The sequence below is a fragment of the Rhinatrema bivittatum genome, chromosome 2, assembly GCF_901001135.1.
Source record: "Rhinatrema bivittatum chromosome 2, aRhiBiv1.1, whole genome shotgun sequence".
Lineage (NCBI taxonomy): Eukaryota > Metazoa > Chordata > Amphibia > Gymnophiona > Rhinatrematidae > Rhinatrema > Rhinatrema bivittatum.
Window position 1 is genome coordinate 744,154,984 of NC_042616.1, and position 18,854 is coordinate 744,173,837.

The 18,854-nt window shown below is 44.1% G+C and overlaps 1 protein-coding gene across 1 annotated transcript in view; it reads right to left on the bottom strand.

Annotated features, from left to right (window-relative positions):
* The window catches only part of CSMD3 (CUB and Sushi multiple domains 3), a 3,551,396-nt gene that overhangs the window by 2,670,498 nt on the left and 862,044 nt on the right, over positions 1-18,854 (bottom strand).

Genomic DNA, 18,854 nt, shown 5'->3' on the forward strand with positions numbered 1-18,854 from the left:
TTTAACCTCTATCTTTAACTGCATATAGCTGTCATTAAAAATCAGTTTGTCTAGATATTAAGATTGGGGCATAAAATTGATGTGGAGTTAAATTTAGAGTAAAACTGAAAGCATTCCAGAAACAGCCTTGCTCAAACCAGCTTGGGCAGCAGACTCACAGAACCAGCAGGGGGCAATTAGATCATTGAGGGCTGTGCTCAGCCAGAATACATGAAATACTGAAGTTTCTTGTGTCCAGCTAAGTAAAGAGTTTAACTTAGTAAGGCAATGTGGATGAGAGTCTTTTCAAACTCAATAGCAGATACAGGGTCTTGTGAACAACCTTGACCAAGGGTAACTGTTTAACTCCCTCCCACCCCTGGGGTTGGGTTTCTGATATAAACTGCATGAATACATAATTGTCAACAATATAAGCTGGTAATTTGGTAATTCCTTAAGTGTTATCCAGAACATTTACCAAAATGAGGACTATCCAAAACAACTGTTGTGGAGCCTTTATATGGAGGGTAATCATATGGAAACTTAAGGCATGCCCCATTTGTTCAGAACTCTCTACCTTGGAAAAGGAGCTGCCTGAAGTTAAAGCTGAATTAACTTCAATAAAGGAAGTCTCACCCACTTTACAATATTCAGGAATTAATTCCCCATTACCACAGAAAAACCAAAAGTCAAATTAAAAGAGATTTACAGTGGGATCAGGTAGGATAAGACCTGTGACCCACAAACACCCATTATTGACAGCTATGCAGCCCACAAGCCTACACCCCCCCCCCCCCCCCCCCACACACACACACACTCACACAGGGCATTAAGGAACTAAAAAAACAACAGGATTACAGTCGGCTCTGGTAGAATTAGACCTGTGATGCAGAGACACACACTGTATCAAGTGCAACGAGTAAAAATTGCCTTCTCTGTATTAAATACTGAAGACGTTCTTGTGAAAAACATTGAAGTGTTATCTGGAGAGAAAGAGGAAACCCAATGCATGCAGAAAGTCCAGATCAGAAATCAAAGGAAAAAGCTCACTGTGATGGATGACTCTGAAATCAGAGGCACAAATCTTTCCCCTTGCACAAATGCAATGGGAAAGGGTGGTGGATAACAAAACTCAACAAAAGGCACAAAAGGAGTCCAGGAAAAACAGTAACCTAAAAGAGGGAATCTAGAAAACTATGAGCACAAATGCTCATAGTTTGGGCAATAAAATCCCAGATCTGCAAGCCCTAATGGTGGAGGCAGACTTGAACGTAGTTGCTGTCATGGAGACATGGTTCACGGAATCTCATGATTGGGATACAGCAATACCGGGCTATAACTTGATAAGGAAGGACAGAAAGGATAGGAAAGGGGAAGGAGTGGCTCTTTACATCAGAAACAATATCCAAGCATCTGAGCTGCAAGGAAGATGGGGCAATGAAGAGGCACTATGGGTCGACCTAAAAAAAGATGAGGGGACATCCATTTTTATTGGAGTGGTTTACAGACATCCAAATCAAAAGGAAGAGCATGACAGAGATCTGGTTGAAGACATCCAAAAGTTGGGAAAGAAGGGAGAAGTGGTGATCGTTGGAGAATTTAATCTACCGGATGTAGACTGGATAATCCCTTCTGCAGAATCTAACAATAGTAGAGAAATAGTGGATGCCCTGCAAGGGGCTCTGTTCAAACAAATGGTAATGGAACCCACGAGAGAGGGAGCTATACTTGATTTAGTGCTCACTAATGGAGATAATGTCTCTGATGTCCAGGTGAGAGCCCACCTCAGCACCAGTGATCATCAAACGGTATGGTTTCATATCACACAAAGGATATAGAGAAGAAGCACGACGACCCGAGTTTAGCAGTTCAAAAACTCAGTCTTTGATGAAATGGGGAAGTACCTGGAGGAAGAACTAGAAGGCTGGGAGAACAAGAGAGATGTAGAACAATAGTGGACAAAACTAAAAAGAGCAATTACCAAGGCAACTAATATATATGTTAGAAAAGTAAAGAAAAGCAAAAGAAATATGAAACCTATCTGGTTCTCAAAGGAGGTGGCTGACAAAATAAAGGCTGAAAGAACAGCATTCAAGAAATATAAAGGATCCCAAAGGGAGGACCACAAGGAAGAATATCTGGTACAACTGAAGGAGGCAAAAAGTCAAGCAGAAGAAAGGATTGCCAAAGGGGTAAAGAGAGGTGACAAAACATTTTTCAGATACATCAGAGAACGAAGAAAAGTTCAAAATGGTATAGGGAAATTAAAAGGTGAAAAGGATCAATGTGTAGAGAGAGATGAAGAAATGGCAGAAATATTAAACAAATACTTCAGTTCGGTGTTCACTAAAGAGGACCCTGGAGAAGGACCGTTGCTAATTAACAAGAAACTGGAGGGGAGTGGAGTAGATGTATCTCCATTTACAGTAGAGAATGTATGGGAAGAGCTGGGGAAATTGAAAGTGGACAAAGCCATGGGACCTGATGAAGTTCATCCCAGGATACTGAGGGAGCTCAGAGATGTGCTGGCGGGTCCGCTGAGTGACCTGTTCAATAGATCCCTAGACACGGGAGTGGTACTGAGGGATTGGAGAAGAGCAGTGGTGGTTCCGCTTCACAAGAATGGGAGCAGAGAGGAATTTGGAAACTACAGGCCAGTTAGCCTCACCTCGGTGGTGGGAAAAGTAATGGAGTCACTGCTGAAAGAAAGAATAGTGAACTATCTACAGTCGGGGAATTGCTGGACCAGAGGCAGCATGGATTCACCAGGGGAAGATCCTGTCAGACAAACCTGATTGACTTTTTCGACTGGGTGACTAGGGAATTGGATTGAGGAAGAGCCCTCGATGTCATCTACTTGGATTTCAGCAAAGCTTTTGATACGGTCCCACACAGAAGACTGGTGAATAAAATTAGAAGCTTAGGAGTGGGTGCCGAGGTAGTGGCCTGGATTGCAAACTGGTTGACAGACAGAAGACAATGTGTGATGGTAAATGGAACCTACTCTGAAGAGAGAGCAGTGTTAAGTGGAGTGCCACAAGGATCCATGTTGGGACCAGTCCTGTTCAATATCTATGTGAGCGACATAGCGGACGAGATAGAAGGTAAGGTTTGTCTTTTTGTGGATGACACTAAGATCTGCAACAGAGTGGACACGCCAGAAGGAGTGGAGAGAATGAGATGGGATTTAAGGAAGCTGGAAGAGTGGTCAAAGATATGGCAGCTGAGATTGAATGCCAAGAAGTGCAGAGTCATGCATATGGGGTGAGGTAATCCGAAAGAACTGCATTTGATGGGGGGGGGGGGGGGGGAGGGGGGGGTGAAAGGCTGATGGGCATGGAGCAGGAGAGAGACCTTGGGGTGATTGTGTCTAATGATCTGAAGTTGTCGAAACAATGTGACAAGGCGATAGCTAAATCCAGAAGAATGCTGGGCTGCATAGAGAGAGGAATATCGAGTAAGAAAAGGGAAGTGATTATCCCCTTGTACAGGTCCCTGGTGAGGCCTCACCTGGAGTACTGTGCTCAGTTCTGGAGATCGTATCTCCGAAGGGACCGAGACAGGATGGAGGCTGTCCAGAGAAAGGCGACCAAAAAGGTAGATGGTCTTCTTCGAATGACTTATGAGGAGAGATTGAAGAATCTTAATATGTACACCCTGGAGGAAAGGAGGAGCAGAGGTGATATGATACAGACTTTCAGATACTTGAAGGGTTTTAATGATTCAAAGACAATGTCAAAACTTTTCCGTTGGAAAAAAATCAGCAGAACCAGGGGTCACGATTTGAAGCTCCAGGGAGGAAGACTCAGAACCAATGTCAGGAAGTACTTCTTTACGGAGAGGGTGGTGGATGCCTGGAACGCCCTTCCAGAGGAAGTGGTAAAGACCAAAACTGTGAAGGACTTCAAAAGTGCGAGGGATAAACATTGTGGATCCATAAAGTCTAGAGGATGTAAATGAAGAGAGGGTGGCTACGGGAATGACGGCTACTACCTGGAGATAATACCCTTATTCAATAAACATACACGCGGTTAATGCAATTCCAACATTGCTCTATGCTTCAATGGCAAGAGGAAATGTGGAAAAAAATGGATTTGCATTCACAAAAAAGTGGGGAGTAGCTTGCTTGTTACAGCAGTTACTACCCCAAACCAAATAAGCCTGACACTTCACTTTCAATACATATCCAAGTAGCTCTCTGCTTATCCAGCATAGCTCTCTGCTTCAATGGCAGGGGGAAATGAATGAAAAGATGATTTATATTCAGACAACAACCAACAAGGACTGAATTACATAGTCTGGGTAAACAAATAAGCATGAATTACATAGTCTGGGTAAACAAATAAGATGAGTGTAGCTTGCTTGTTACGGCGGTTACTTCCCCGAATCAATTAAGCCTGATACTTCATTTCAATGCATATTCAGCGTAGCTCTCTGCTTCAACGGCAGGGGGGGGGATGAAGAAAAGAGAATTTATATTCAGACAATAACCAACAATGACTGAATTGCACAGGCTGGGTAAACAAATAAGCGTGGGAGTAGCAAGCTTATGGAGGCAGTTACTACCCCTAACCAATCAAGCTATATACTTCACTTAGATGCAGCTCCAGCACTGCTCTCTACATTAATGGCCGGGGTGGAAGGGAATTGGAAGGGAACTGGAACCAAAAGGTTACTAAGGGCCAAAGAGTAACAGTTAAGTATGAGAAAAAAACAAGTGTGAAAGCTTGCTGGGCAGACTGGATGGGCCGTTTGATCTTCTTCTGCCGTCATTTCTATGTCTCTATGTTTCTATGGTGGCTGGAGTAAATGTCCCAAACATATTTGCACTAGAGATTTTAAAAGAGAGAAAGAGAAGGAGCGAGAGAAAGAACATGGCACTGGATATATCTACTAGAGATGTGAATCATGTCCTCGATCGTCTTAACGATCGATTTCAGCTGGGAGGGGGAGGGAATCGTATTGTTGCCGTTTGGGTGTGTAAACTATCGTGAAAATCATGAAAATCGTGAGCCAACCCCCTAAAACCCACCCCCGACCCTTTAAATTAAATCCCCCACCCTCCCGAACCCCCCCCCCAAATGCTTTAAATTACCTGGGGATCCAGCGGTGGTCCAGAACGGCGGCGGTCCGGAACGGCCCCCTCATACGCGTATGGCCGGCGCCATTTTCCGTACGGAAAACGATTTGCGGCAAGAAATCGCTTCCTGAACCCCGCTGGACTCCCAGGAACTTTTGGCCAGCTTGGGGGGGCCTCCTGACCCCCACAAGACTTGCAAAAAGTCCAGCGGGGGTCCGGAACGACCTCCTGCATCAAATCGTTTTTGTCTATGGCCGCCGCCATTTTGCGGCGGCCATTTTGCAAAATGGCGCCCGCTGAAGACAACAGGATTCAATTGAGGGGGCCGTTCCGGACCGCCGCCATTCTGGACCACCGCTGGATCCCCAGGTAATTTAAAGCATTTGGGGTGGGGGATTTAATTTAAAGGGTCGGGGGTGGGTTTTAGGGGGTTTTAGTGTGCCGGTTTTCCTGCCCTCCCCCTTCCCCCGATTTACGATTTTTTTAATGATAAATCGGGGGAATTGGTATTGTATCGTGGCCCTAACTATTTTTGACGATTTAAAATATATCGGACGATATTTTAAATCGTCAAAAAACGATTCACATCCCTAATATCTACTACTGTAAGAGAGGCACTTTAACTCAGGGTGGGTATGGGGGGGTGTGGTGTTACATTAGTGCACTATAGACCCTTGCACTCTGGCCATGGGGGGGTGGGAGGGGAGAATGAAGGACTTGAACAGGTAAATGTAAATCGGTTATTTACTCTCTCAGACAATAGAAGGACAAAGGGGCACTCTATGAATTTAGCCAGTAGTTCATTTAAAACAAATCGAAGAAAATTATTTTTCACTCAACAGATAATTAAACTCTGGAATTCATTGCCAGAGTATGTGGTTACAGAAGTTAGTGTAACTGGGTTTAAAAAAAAGGTTTGGATAAGGTTTTTATGAAGCAAACCCAGCTTGAGTTGAAAGTGCCACTCTCACAGTGGTAGATATATATAGTGTCATATAGTATCTCTCTCTCTCTTCACCCCCCCCCCACAAGTAGTTCAGCAGTCTTGAAAATCCCTAAAACTTGAGATCTCCAGACTTACTTCTCATCAGGACTAGGAGTAAAGTTACACGAATAACACACAAAGGCACGCCAGGATCAGTTTTTCTAAAATTCGGAGTTATGTGCGTAACCTTTGGCCATGCCCAGGAATGTCTGCCCATGCCCTTTCCTTCTCTACCCCCCTGTTCTTGACATGCGCATGGATATGTACATGCTTAATTTGCGACTTCTTAAAATTTATGTAGCTCGTGCGCAGCCCACATACACGTGTATGGGGCCATTTTTACACGAGCAACGTTTTTAAAATCTACCTGCATGTTAAGAGGAAATAAAGGTGAAGCCAGAGTCGGAGAGTTGTGTGGCATTGTAGCAGGAATGGAACATGAAAAGACTAGATAAGCTGCGTGGTTTTTATTTTCCATCATATTCTATGCTCTGTATTTAAATCACCCAGTATATTTCAGCTGGAGTTTTTTCTAAGTTCTGAAATTTGTTAAATCAATCACTACATAATTAGAAACTAAATTTATACCTCTCAAGTAATTTTGATAAGTTTAACAATTTAAACATTGCTGATAGTCTAAAGAGCAATGTTTCAAGATGAAACAATTGAACAGGGAATTGAGGTTCTGAGTCCCGAAACCCCCAAGCAGTAATTAGGAAGAAATAACGAAGGACAGTGTTTTCAAAAGAATTCTGCCAAAGGCAGAAATCTGAAAATAGAACCCAACATTATTTTACTGAAATGACTCTTAAGAATCTGGCATGCACTGTGTAAGCAGTAAAACAGAAAAATGTTACAGCAAATATAAGTTGACCATTGACATATATAGTAATGCTGGCAACCGGGATGGTCCGCTCCCCCTCTCTTCCCCACTTGCCATTCGACTTCTTACCACCCCGACATCCCGAGATTCTCTTTCAACTTTAATGAACAAGGGACTCCTATGGTGGGTAACAAAAGGCCTCAGCTTTATTAATCAAAACATAATTACATTTAACGTGCCCGAGCTGGGTGAAGACCCTGCGGTATCATCACACTGCCCATAATCGACCTTCTGCCGCATTCGAGCAAGATGGCTTGGTGCAACCGGTCCCTCTGCCACGTCAAGCAAGGGAGGCCGCACCTCTGGATGCCTTCGCACCCCGCTGACCTGTCAGCAATCGTCCTGAACCAGACTTAACTCACAGTTTTCTAGTTGGCACTTCCGGCATCATAATGCTGTGCCGCCCCAGCTCGGGTATCCCGCCCTGGCTTACATTAACCCCAAAGCTGCGACATAGAATACTAATGCTACCCATGTAACAGGTGGTATAACTAATTAACATGAATGATTCCCCGCTACTTGGGAAGCTGTATTCGAATGGAGTTTGCAAAATGGGTAGGGTGGGAGGGTAGGATGCCGCTGATCGCCCCGAAAAAATGGCACCTCGGGCAACGTCCAGGCTTCTAAATCAGGCCCATGCAAGTCATCCCGAGGCACCTTCAGATGCCTCCCGAATGATGTGCACTCAGTCGCGTTCATGACGCGATTGCCCCCCCCCCCCCAGCAGCCGAACTCCCGTGAGACACGGGAGTTTACCGCCGATGATCTTCATAGCCTGTGCACCTCCTCCCTCGCTCCAGGAAGTAAGTGTGGCAGGGGGTAGGCCAGGATCCCTTCTCCTCCTCCCTGGCGCCAGGTTACCTTCCAACCGGGTGATTGACGGGGGGGGGGGGGGGGGGGGGGAAGGGCCCGGTTCTCCTGAAATGTTGAATTACAATGATATTATGTAGTGGATTGGTTTTCACCAGGCATTTTTATTACTACCATTATCATTACTCTCACACAATATGGAACAATTTTCAAAAGGATTTATGCACGTAAAAGTAGCATATTTCATTGCCATTTTCAAATGCCTATTTGCATGTGTAAAGTGCATTTACACGCTTAGGAGCCGATGCAATACAGTGCGCTCACTATTTAACCCACAGATGGATGTGGGTTGTGAGGGCACAACCTAATCCCATTATGCAATTAGCACTTCCACAACCTGCGTCCAACGTGCAGCAAAACTAATAGCGCTCATCACATGCAAAGGCATGTTGATGAGGCTATTAGTTACTCACCCAAAAGTACAAAAATAATGTGTGTCTAATACGCACACTTTTGTGCTCAGAAATTAACACCTCTCTAAAGCAAGCATTAATTTCTGAGCACTCCCAAAGTTGTACAGAAAAGCAGAAAAATTCAAAAAGTGCCTGCGGTCAGGTTCGGGAAACGGACTCTCAGTTAACCAGCATCCGTTTTCCGAACCTGCGGCTGTGCGCCAATTTAGAAAACAGACACCGATAAATTCAGCGTCTTTTTCTAAACTGGGGGATGGCTGCAGACAGCCAACCTCTCCCAGGCCCATACTGTCAAGAAGGTGCTAGGGTCCTTGACAGCACAACCCCTAATTAAAATATTGCATGGTGCCCCCAGGAGAGATACCTGGAGGCGCATTAGGAAAGCAAGCGCTGAACGCTCAGCACCCACTTTCAGCGCTTTTTTTTGCATCAAACCCTTAAATCTTTTTTTAAAAATTACCCCTTATGTGTGTTATGACAATCCTAATCTTCACAGTTCTGATTCTTTCCAGTGATGTTTGGAGTACATTAAGATCTCTGTTTTTATTTGGTACACTATAGGCAGAGCCACTATAAAAGAAAACAGTCCTTTATGAAAGGCAATTGGCACTTTGCTCTTTGGATGTAAAAGACATATTTATTTCTCTAACAAAGCTTAACGTCACTTAAACTGCAGCATTGCTTGAAGGGTAAAGCAATTGTTTCACTGTCTATAGCTTCTCAAGCAGAATAGAAACATAACTTGACCTCTTACTACAGTCCTCCTCAGGCATAACATTACTTAGTCAGATCTTTATCCTCTTCTGTCTTCCTGCATGACTTGGATGCCCTTTCCATTTCTAAATTTCTTAGCCCCATTAAAATCGAATAAAATGATAATGTCAAGAAAAAGAGTGATGCACTGTAATGCTATTAAAGCTAATAGCAATAATTTAATTTTTTACTGAAGTACGAACAGAAAATTAGTTCTCTTTCAAGTAGTTTTAATCATTTGGTGCTTTAGCTCTTAGGGAGCAATTATCGAAGAGACAGGGAAAATTTCAAAACAATACTGCCCATGCTGTTTCTCTTTCAAAATTAGTAGGTACGAAATGTATATATTAAAAATGTCTAAATACCTTGCAACTGCTATTTGTGCAGGGTGTGGCAGGGGTGGAAAAAGCATATGTACTACAGAGATGTACTTGGCCAAAAAATTAGGTTATATTTTCATTTGTCATTTTTTAAATGTTTTATGATTTTGTATATTTTCATTTTTATTTTCTTATTACTTGTTTTCAGCAAATAGTGTGCACAGTTTGCAAATAGTGCACATAGTTTTCAAATTGCGGGTACAGTTTTTAAACTGTGCACACTATGGGGCAAATTTTCAAACGTACGCATGGGCGTACATCTGCGCACGCAACCCGGTATGCACACATGTATGCCCGAATTTATAAAATGTGTGTGCAGGCGCGCGCATGTTATAAAATTGGGGGTTGGTTCGAGCAAGAGGGTGCACACTAGTGCATCTTGCGCATGCCAATGCCACCTCTGTCTTACCTTTTGCGCCAGGCCCAAGTTGCACGCCGGCAGCCTGCCGGCACACGATCCTCTGACACAGTGGCAAATGGCCGCTGTGCCGGAGACCGCTGGCCCCACCCCGCCCCCAGACCGCCCCTTTTGTAAAACCCCAGGACTTAGACGCATCCCGGGGCTTTATGCGTGTCACCAGGCCTTTATAAAATAGGCCCAGCGTGCGTAATCCCCCCCCCATGGGCGTAAATTTTTCAGTCACGTTATTTTATCCTCACCTTTTCCAGAAATGCTATTCTAAAGCAGGAGCACTGAGATCCTAACGTAGGTCGCGATGCTCCCATGGTAGAATTAAAGGAACATGTGCCCCAACATGTTCACCAGGGCTCTTATCAGACATCATTGCCACCCCAGGGTCACAATTCGAGGCAGACCTACAAAGAAAAGCTAAATAAAAATAAAAAAAAAATTGCCTCGCAGTAACAACCTGGCTCCCTGCCCAAACCCAGTGCCAATCCAGCAACCACCCCTGGTTGAATAAATGCTCCCCAGTCCATTAGATTACCCTCCATCCCATGACCCCCCTTTCCATATTAAACATAGACTGGAAGGGGACTCCAAACCCCCCCCAAAAAAAAAATTATCAGGTGGCTTAGAGGCACACACCCTGTACTCGACCACATAGCGTCATTTCCATTTGGTAGGGTAAAGGCTGGTTGGTACCATTTTCAGTGACATAAAAGAAATACTGACATGATATTTTGTTGGGGGAGGGGACAAAATAAAGTGGTTTACTAAATCTAGGCCACAGATGAAAATGTTCCTTTCACTTAGCGCATGCATTGCGGGGACTGTTTGCCCCTGACATAGCTTTTACGTTTTACAAATACTGTCCCATCAGGCAAGGAGGCAGACTGAGGCCAGGCTGGGTGCCAATGTTAGCTACAGTAACCAAAGCTCAGCTCAGCTGCCTCCCCATTATAGAAGTCTACTAGGACTAGAATTCCAGAGAAAGAGCTTAATTAACAGTAAAAGAAGAACAAAAAGCATGAAATTGGCAGCAATTATTTTTGCCTCCTCTGCTTCCCCTCAGCCATTGCAGGTAATGAAAAAGGGGATAATTTTCAAAAGGTTATATGTTGGTTATGTGGATGAAATTGGGATATATGTATTTCAATAATATATAGATATGTATTTGCTGTTTTGGAATCATTCGGATGGATTTTAAATGCCCTGCGCGCGTAAATCCGGGTGGATTTACGCGCGCAGGGCCCTCGCGCGCCGGCGCGCCTATTTTGCATAGGCCGCCGGTGCGCGCAGAGCCCCGGGATGCGCGTAAGTCCCAGGGCTTTGTCAAAGGGGCGGGGAGGGGGCATGTCGGGGGCGTTCCCGAAACGACGCAGCGTTTTGGGGGCGTGCCGCGGCATTTCAGTGGCGGGCCTGGGGGCGTGGCGCCGGCCCGGGGGCGTGGTCGAGGCCTCCGGACCAACTCCCGGGTCGGGTGACGGCGCGCCAGCAGCCCGCTGGCGCATGCAGATTTACGTCTGCTTTTAGCAGGCTTAAATCTGTCAACAAAGGTAAGGGGGGGTTAGATAGGGCCGGGGGGGGTGGGTTAGGTAGGGGAAGGGAGGGGAAGGTGGGGGGAGGGCGAAGGAAAGTTCCCTCCGAGGCCGCTCCGAAATCGGAGCGGCCTCGGAGGGAACAGGCAGCACGCGCAGGGCTCGGCGCTCGCAGGTTGTACAAATGTGCACCCCCTTGCGCGCACCGACCCCGGATTTTATAAGATACGCGCGGCTACGCGTATATCTTACAAAATTCAGCGTACTTTTGTTCGCGCCTGGTGCGCAAACAAATGTACGTGATCGTGCAATTTTTTAAAATCTACCCCATTGTGAATATGTGCATCTGGACTTGAAAACAAATGATGGCATTCTCCAATGCAGCGGGGCCACCATCGCTTAAAAGGGCAATGTATTGAGAGTGAGTATTTCAATGCATTGAACACACACACTTTTCTTACTGATTCTAAAAATATATATGCCTATATTTTACACTGAAGTAATTTTTTTTTTTTAAACATGCACATGCAATTGAAATTTCCTGTTATCCAGTTCCTCTAGCAGTTTACCCAATCCCCTCCAGGTTATTGAGACCCTCCTGGCTCTTCAGCCTGAACTCCCCCCAGTTCACCCAGGCCTCCAACTCATCCAATAGTATACAATAAACAAGTCTGATATAAATTGTGCAAGATAGTTAACAGGTGTAAGTCTTTTGTAAAATAGCAACTTACGCATATAACTGTTGGTGCTGGAACACTCCTATCCCACCCCTTTTATCTTGCAGACATGTGAGCACAAAGCCAAAAGTATGTGGGTACGTCAGATGTTTATAAATAGCAATTATGCAAGAAAAGGCTACTTAAATGCATATTTGCTAATTTTTATGCATGTATCTCTTTGAAAATTCATCCCTCAGTCCTTAGTGAAGAAGTATATTTGGCCTAAGCAAAATATGCCTACTCTTATTTCTTCCTATTTTCATGTTTTTTCTTGATCAATTCTTAATTTGAAAAGATACAACAAATTAGAAGCCTTTACAGAAAGAAACGATGTATATTTTATGCTTATCTAGTTTAACACAGCCACAGATTATTGCTTGGTGTACTTATGAAATAAAGGCAATTATATCTATTCCACTTCTATTGTAGCCAATTTGAGAAAGATGTCAGGTCAGATGTTTCAACTTTTAGTTCAGGATTAATAAAATGATGCAGCAGCCATTTATTCTCCTAGTTTATCTGTGACACAAGCCACTTCTGAGAGAGCAGATGAGATCAATAGTCCCATCTTCTTCTGAGAAAAATCATTCAGAATACAAATCTGATATTCCATTATGGGTGATAACAATCACAGTAAACAGACAAAATAAGGTTAGTAGAATAAGTACCATTTTAGATTTGATTTTATACACTAATGAAAAATCTATCACTGATTGCAAATTAGTTTCTCCCCACTATCATGTCAACTATTATTATAAATACTGCTTAAACAATAGTTCTTAAAACAAAACCTAAGCATGCATCTTCTAAATATGTTCTATAAGATTCTTGGCATGTATGTTGGCGCGTGCCAGAGATGCGGCCATTTTATAATTTGTGCATTAGTCCTGGGTCCAATCCACCCTGGCAAAACCATGTGTCACCCAGAACACACCCAAACGATGCCCCTTTTTGAAGCCAAATGAGATATGTGTGCTGCTTGAGATGTGTCCGCATGTAGGCAACTTTTAAAACATGGCATGTAGGTAAGCCCTACATGCGTACACATCTCTCATGACTTTGGCATACGCCAGGGCTTAAAATTCACCTTTATCTGTAAAAAAACCCACAAATTGCACATCCCTAAGTAAAGAAGAGAATACCAGGTAATATCTGAATACAAATTTGTTGTATCTGTTACTGACCATGCTATGTAAATGTATTTGAAATAAAATAATAACTAGGACAATAATGAGCGCAGCATGGGGAGATAGGAACTTAGTCAAATAAAGTTAACCAGCTATCTTCAGCCAGGATACTCAGGGTTCTTAACTGGTTACAGTTGCTGCTAAATATATTCAGGTAAGGTTAGGCAGGTATCTTTACCTGGTTTACTTTATTCAGCTGGGTAGCATTCAATATATCAGTGCTACCCAGCTAAACTTAAGCCATGCCCCTGATTCCAGCTCCTTTTGTTTGAGTATATTTTAGCTTCATAATGAACTACCTAGCTAAAAATTATCCATAATGGCAGCTGGGAAATTGAAAATGTAGGGTGCATTTGGTGAAGACCCAAAATTAAGCCTAGATTCATCAAAATGCTATAAATATAGCGGACATAGCGCCCGCGATAAAAAAAAAATGGACGTGGTTAGGCTAATTTCCTGTGTATTGCATTGCAGAGGAAATGATCATGTCACGCTTTGCATCAGCATGTTGTGCATTGTGTCAGCAAGCATGTCATGTGTTGCATCCGTGCACAGCACGCTGCATCAGTTTATCATGCGTCATTTTACGCGGTGTACATTTTTTTTGTTTGTTTATGTATATATCAGCTTCCTGCAGCTGCTTCTTTGAGTGTGTGTCAGGCATTGGAGAGAGAGGAGAGGAGGTGAATTATTGGATAGTCGTTGGATTAAGAGTTTAGGGGCGGATTTTAAAAGGGTAACGCACGTAAATCCTGAGGATTTACGCGCGTAACCGCTCCTGCGCGTGCTGAGCCTATTTCGCATAGTCCCGGTGATGCACGCAAGCCCCAGGACGTGCGTATGTTCCGGGGCTTTGTGAATAGGGTGGGGAGGGGGCGGGGTGGGGGTGGGGTGGGACCGAGGCCTCCGGCACAGTGGCTATGCTGGGGGATTGCGTGCCAGCAGCCCGCTGGCACACGCAAGTTACGCCTGCTAGAGGCAGGAGTAAATAACAAAATAAAGGTGGGGGAGAATTAAGGTAAGGCTGGGGGGCGGGTTAAATAGGAGAAGGGAGGGAAAGGGAGGGGGGCGCGTGCGCATGTATAAAATTGGGCGTACATTTGTGCGCACAGGGCAGCGCGCACAAATGTAGGCTGCGCGTGCAGGTTTTAAAATCTGCCCCTTATCTAGCAATTTCTAAGTGAAGTGTCATGTGTTCTGTTGTCATCTATTTCCCTGTAACTTGGTCTTTTGTCTTCTTTCTTGGAGTGCAAGTTTTTGTCAGTTTGTCTTGTTTTTCTGTCTCTGTATTAGGAGGAGGAGTGGTGGTGAGGTGGAAGAGGAGTGGTGGGGTGTGGTGGTGAGGCAGAGGAGGAGTGGTTATGCATGGTGATAAGGTTGAAGAAGAGTGGTGAGGCAGCGGAGGAGGAGCGGTGAGCTATGGTGGACAGGAATGGTGGTGTTGAGTGCAGAGGACGAAGCGTGAGAGGCAGGGGAGAGAGTAGAGAGGGGCAAAAGGGATGATGAGGGCAGGAGTTCTAGGGGAAGGAGCAGGAGTAGTAGTAGGGACAGGGACAAGATTAGAGATAGAGAGAAGGGGCTAGGGATAGGAGGAGATGGGATGGGGAAGGAGCTTCCTCCTCCTCCCACCACAAGTCTGGTGGGAGGAGGAGGAAGATAGAGGCTTTCACTTGAGTTCTGCTGCTTTGGCCCTTAGGCTTTCTGCCCTTGGCCCTAGGCCATAGGCTCTCTGCCCTTGGCCAACTGGCACTCTAGCATGCAAGGTCATGTGGATCCCCACCTTTCACTTAATGAACCCTTAAAAGAAAAGCACACAATAAAAACAGACAAGCAGGAAGTGTTCTTTCAGACCTGTGACCACTTTATTACACAACCAATGTCAATGGATTGAAAGCAAGTCAAGTTCTTTGGTAATCATATTCTGCAAGAACAATAGATGTAATTGCACATCACCTTGTAAGTGAAATTAACATTGATGGCTCGATTTTAATAGAGCCATACGCATGAATAACGGTTTACACGTGTGGCTGGGCCTTGTGCGCACTGTGCGCATTTTTGGAACGTTCTGGCCAAGCACATAACCCCCATTACATGCCAAAGTGCCAGGTCTCTCCAAAGGGGCAGGCTGGGGGTGGGGGGGGGGGGAGCGGGGTCTGGGTGGGAAGAGGCAGGGAGGGAACTAGCAGGGACAGCAACATTAGATGCTGTCCCGGAGAAGCGCAAGCCAGCAGCAGGCTGGCGCGTGTAACTTACCTTCTGCTCATCAGAGCAAGTAAGTTACAGAACAAAATAAAATAAGGTAGGTAGGTAGGAGTTAGAGGTCGGGGTGGAGATGGGGAAGGGGAGGAAGTATACATAGGAAGTGGAAGGAACATAGGAAGCAGAAGTGGCACCCAATAGAACAAAGGGGAAAGCCGACAGTCGCTCAGGAGCACATGGTTCAGAGAGAGGTATCTTCAAAGGATACTAATGATGCATTAGAATTAGGGCATCCCGACAGTGAGGTTCCAATAATTAGAAAAATAGTCCAAGTGCCTATAACTAAAAATTCACCTGAGCTAAAAAATTCTAACTTATCTCTATCAATTAAAAAGCAGAATGAAAATAAAAACAAAAAACAAACTTTGAAATGTTTGCATGCTAATGCCAGAAGTCTAAGATGTAAGATGGGAGAATTAGAATGTATAGCAGTGAATGATGACATAGACTTAATTGGCATCTCAGAGACATGGTGGAAAGAGGATAACCAATAGACAGTGCTATACCGAGGTACAAATTATATCGCAATGACAGAGAGGAGCACCCGGGAGGAGGTGTGGCGCTTTATGTCCGGGATGGCATAGAGTCCAACAGGATAAACATCCTGCATGAGACTAAATACAAAATTGAATCTTTATGGGTAGAAATCTCTTGTGTGTCGGGGAAAACTATAGTGATAGGGGTATACTACTGTCCACCTGGTCAAGATGGTGAGACGGACAGTGAAATGCTAAGAGAAATTAGGGAAGCTAACCAAATTGGTAGTGCAGTAATAATGGGAGACTTAAATTACCCCAATATTGACTGGGTAAATGTATCATCGGGACACGCTAGAGAGATAACGTTCCTGGATGGAATAAATGATAGCTTTATGGAGCAATTGGGTCAGGAACCAACGAGAGAGGGAGCAATTTTTGATCTAATTCTAAGTGGAGCACAGGACTTGGTGAGAGAGGTAATGGTGGTATAGCTGCTTGGCAATAGTAATCATAATATGATCAAATTTGATTTAATAACTGGAAGAGGAACAGTGTGCAAATCCAAGGCTCTCGTGCTAAACTTTCAAAAGGGAAACTTTGATAAAATGAGAAAAATTGTTAGAAAAAAACTGAAAGGAGCAGCTACAAAAGTAAAAAATGTCCAAGAGGCATGGTCATTGTTAAAACATACCATTCTAGAAGCACAGTCTAGATGTATTCCACACATTAAGAAAGGTGGAAAGAAGGCAAAACAATTACCGGCATGGTTAAAAGGGGAGGTGAAAGAAGCTATTTTAGCCAAACGATCTTCATTCAAAAATTGGAAGAAGGATCCAACAGAAGAAAATAGGATAAAGCATAAACGTTGGCAAGCTAAATGTAAGCCATTGATAAGACAGGCTAAGAGAGAATCTGAAAAGAAGTTGGCTGTAGAGGCAAAAGCTCACAGTAAAAACTTTTAAAAATATATCCGAAGGAGAAAGCCTGTGAGGGAGTCAGTTGGACCGTTAGATGATCGGGGAGTTAAAGGGGCACTTAGGGCCTTATTTTCCAATATCGCATTGGTAACGCATTAGGGGGCGTTACCAATGCAAATGAGGCTTCTTTCGTGCAGTGGGGAAACATCGTGTGCGGCGATGTTGTCGCCATTCGCGAAAACATTAGCGCCACACATGATGTTTTCCCACTGCACGATGATTCTTTCATTGTGGTGCACAATCTTTTATCACAGTGCACAATATTTGCCAGTTGCCACAATAGTCCCAGACAGCCTGTTTCAGGCTCGGGGGAGAGAGAGAGGAGGGAGAGGGAGAGAGAGAGAGAGAGAGAGAGAGAGAGAGAGAGAGAGAGAGAGAGAGAGAGAGAGAGAGAGAGAGAGAGAGAGAGAGAGAGAGAGAGAGAGACTTACTATAGTGCCTATGCCCTACATAGGTATTTCAATCCCTATGGGAGGGCTACCTACTAACTCGGGGTGGGGATTAGGTATGAGCGTCGGGGGTTGGGGGCCACTTTCGCATTCCACATGAGACCTACGGACAGAACAGTGGTCTCTAGTGCAGATTTGCTGGCCGTCGGAGTGAGGACGCTCACTCCAAGAAGTGGTTTGGGCAACGTTCTCTCTACCTAGCTTGATGGACACTCTACCTGGGCAACAACATGCTAGGTGGAGAGAATGTTGGCCAAATCTCCGCTTGGAGTGAGCGTCCTCACTCCGACGGCCAGCAAATCTGCACTAGAGACCACTGTTCTGTCTTTAGGTCTCATGTGGAATGCGAAAGTGGCCCCCAACCCCCGACGCTCATACCTAATCCCCACCCCGAGTTAGTAGGTAGCCCTCCCATAGGGATTGAAATACCTATGTAGGGCATAGGCACTATAGTAAGTCTCTCTCTCTCTCTCTCTCTCTCTCTCTCTCTCTCTCTCTCTCTCTCTCTCTCTCTCTCTCTCTCTCTCTCTCTCTCTCTCTCTCTCTGGAAGTATCATGGATGGTGATACTCCTTTTCTGGCCCATAACGCAGGTTCCCGCTTGACATATACTCTGCCCCCTGCATACCAAATGACTAATTTGCATTCGCATTAACAGCTGTTAACGCGATTTGCGAATTTATCGCACGCGGTAAATTGCTTGGAAAATGAGGCCCTTAGAGAAGATAAGGCCATTGCAGAAAGATTAAATGATTTATTTGCTTCGTTGTTTACTGAAGAGGATGTTGGGGAGGTACCCGTAATGGAGAAGGTTTTCATGGGGAATAGAATAAAGAGTAGCCGAAAGTCCTTCAAAAGATTCTTTATTAATTGCTCGACTCTAGGCCTGAGTTTCGCCCACCAAAGGGCTGCTTCAGGGGCTATAAAAGATAATAAATAATAATAAAAAAATATTTAATCAATTCTATGACATTTGATAATGTTGCTTCTGCACTAATTTTTGACAGCGATATAAAAATAGCCGATAAAAGTACTTGTTTGCATTTTTTAGATACATAGGCAATGTTATGAGACATGTTTTGCTTAAAGTTGATTTGCACTGCTGATTTAACCCTCGAGCACAGCACTAACTTTGTTAATGCTGCTTCTGCATCAGTTTTTGACAGCGGCTTAGAAATAGCCGACATAAGCACTCTTTTGCATTTTTTTTATTTTTATCCACTGTGCACTTGGTAGATAAATAATACATATCACTTATACAATGTTATAATTTTTATTGACTCTGATTTAGCTTTGTAGATACGAGCACTTTTTGTGGTTTGTAGATATATGTCATAATTATGAGATAATTTTTGTTTATAGAAAATTACAAACCTTCACCAATTGGTCACTCTGCACACAGAATTAAATAAAAAATATCACTTTTACAATATTAACTATTTTAATAGATTTGTCATTTAGTCAATCGATTCACAATTTGGTATAAAAAAAACTTCTCTTC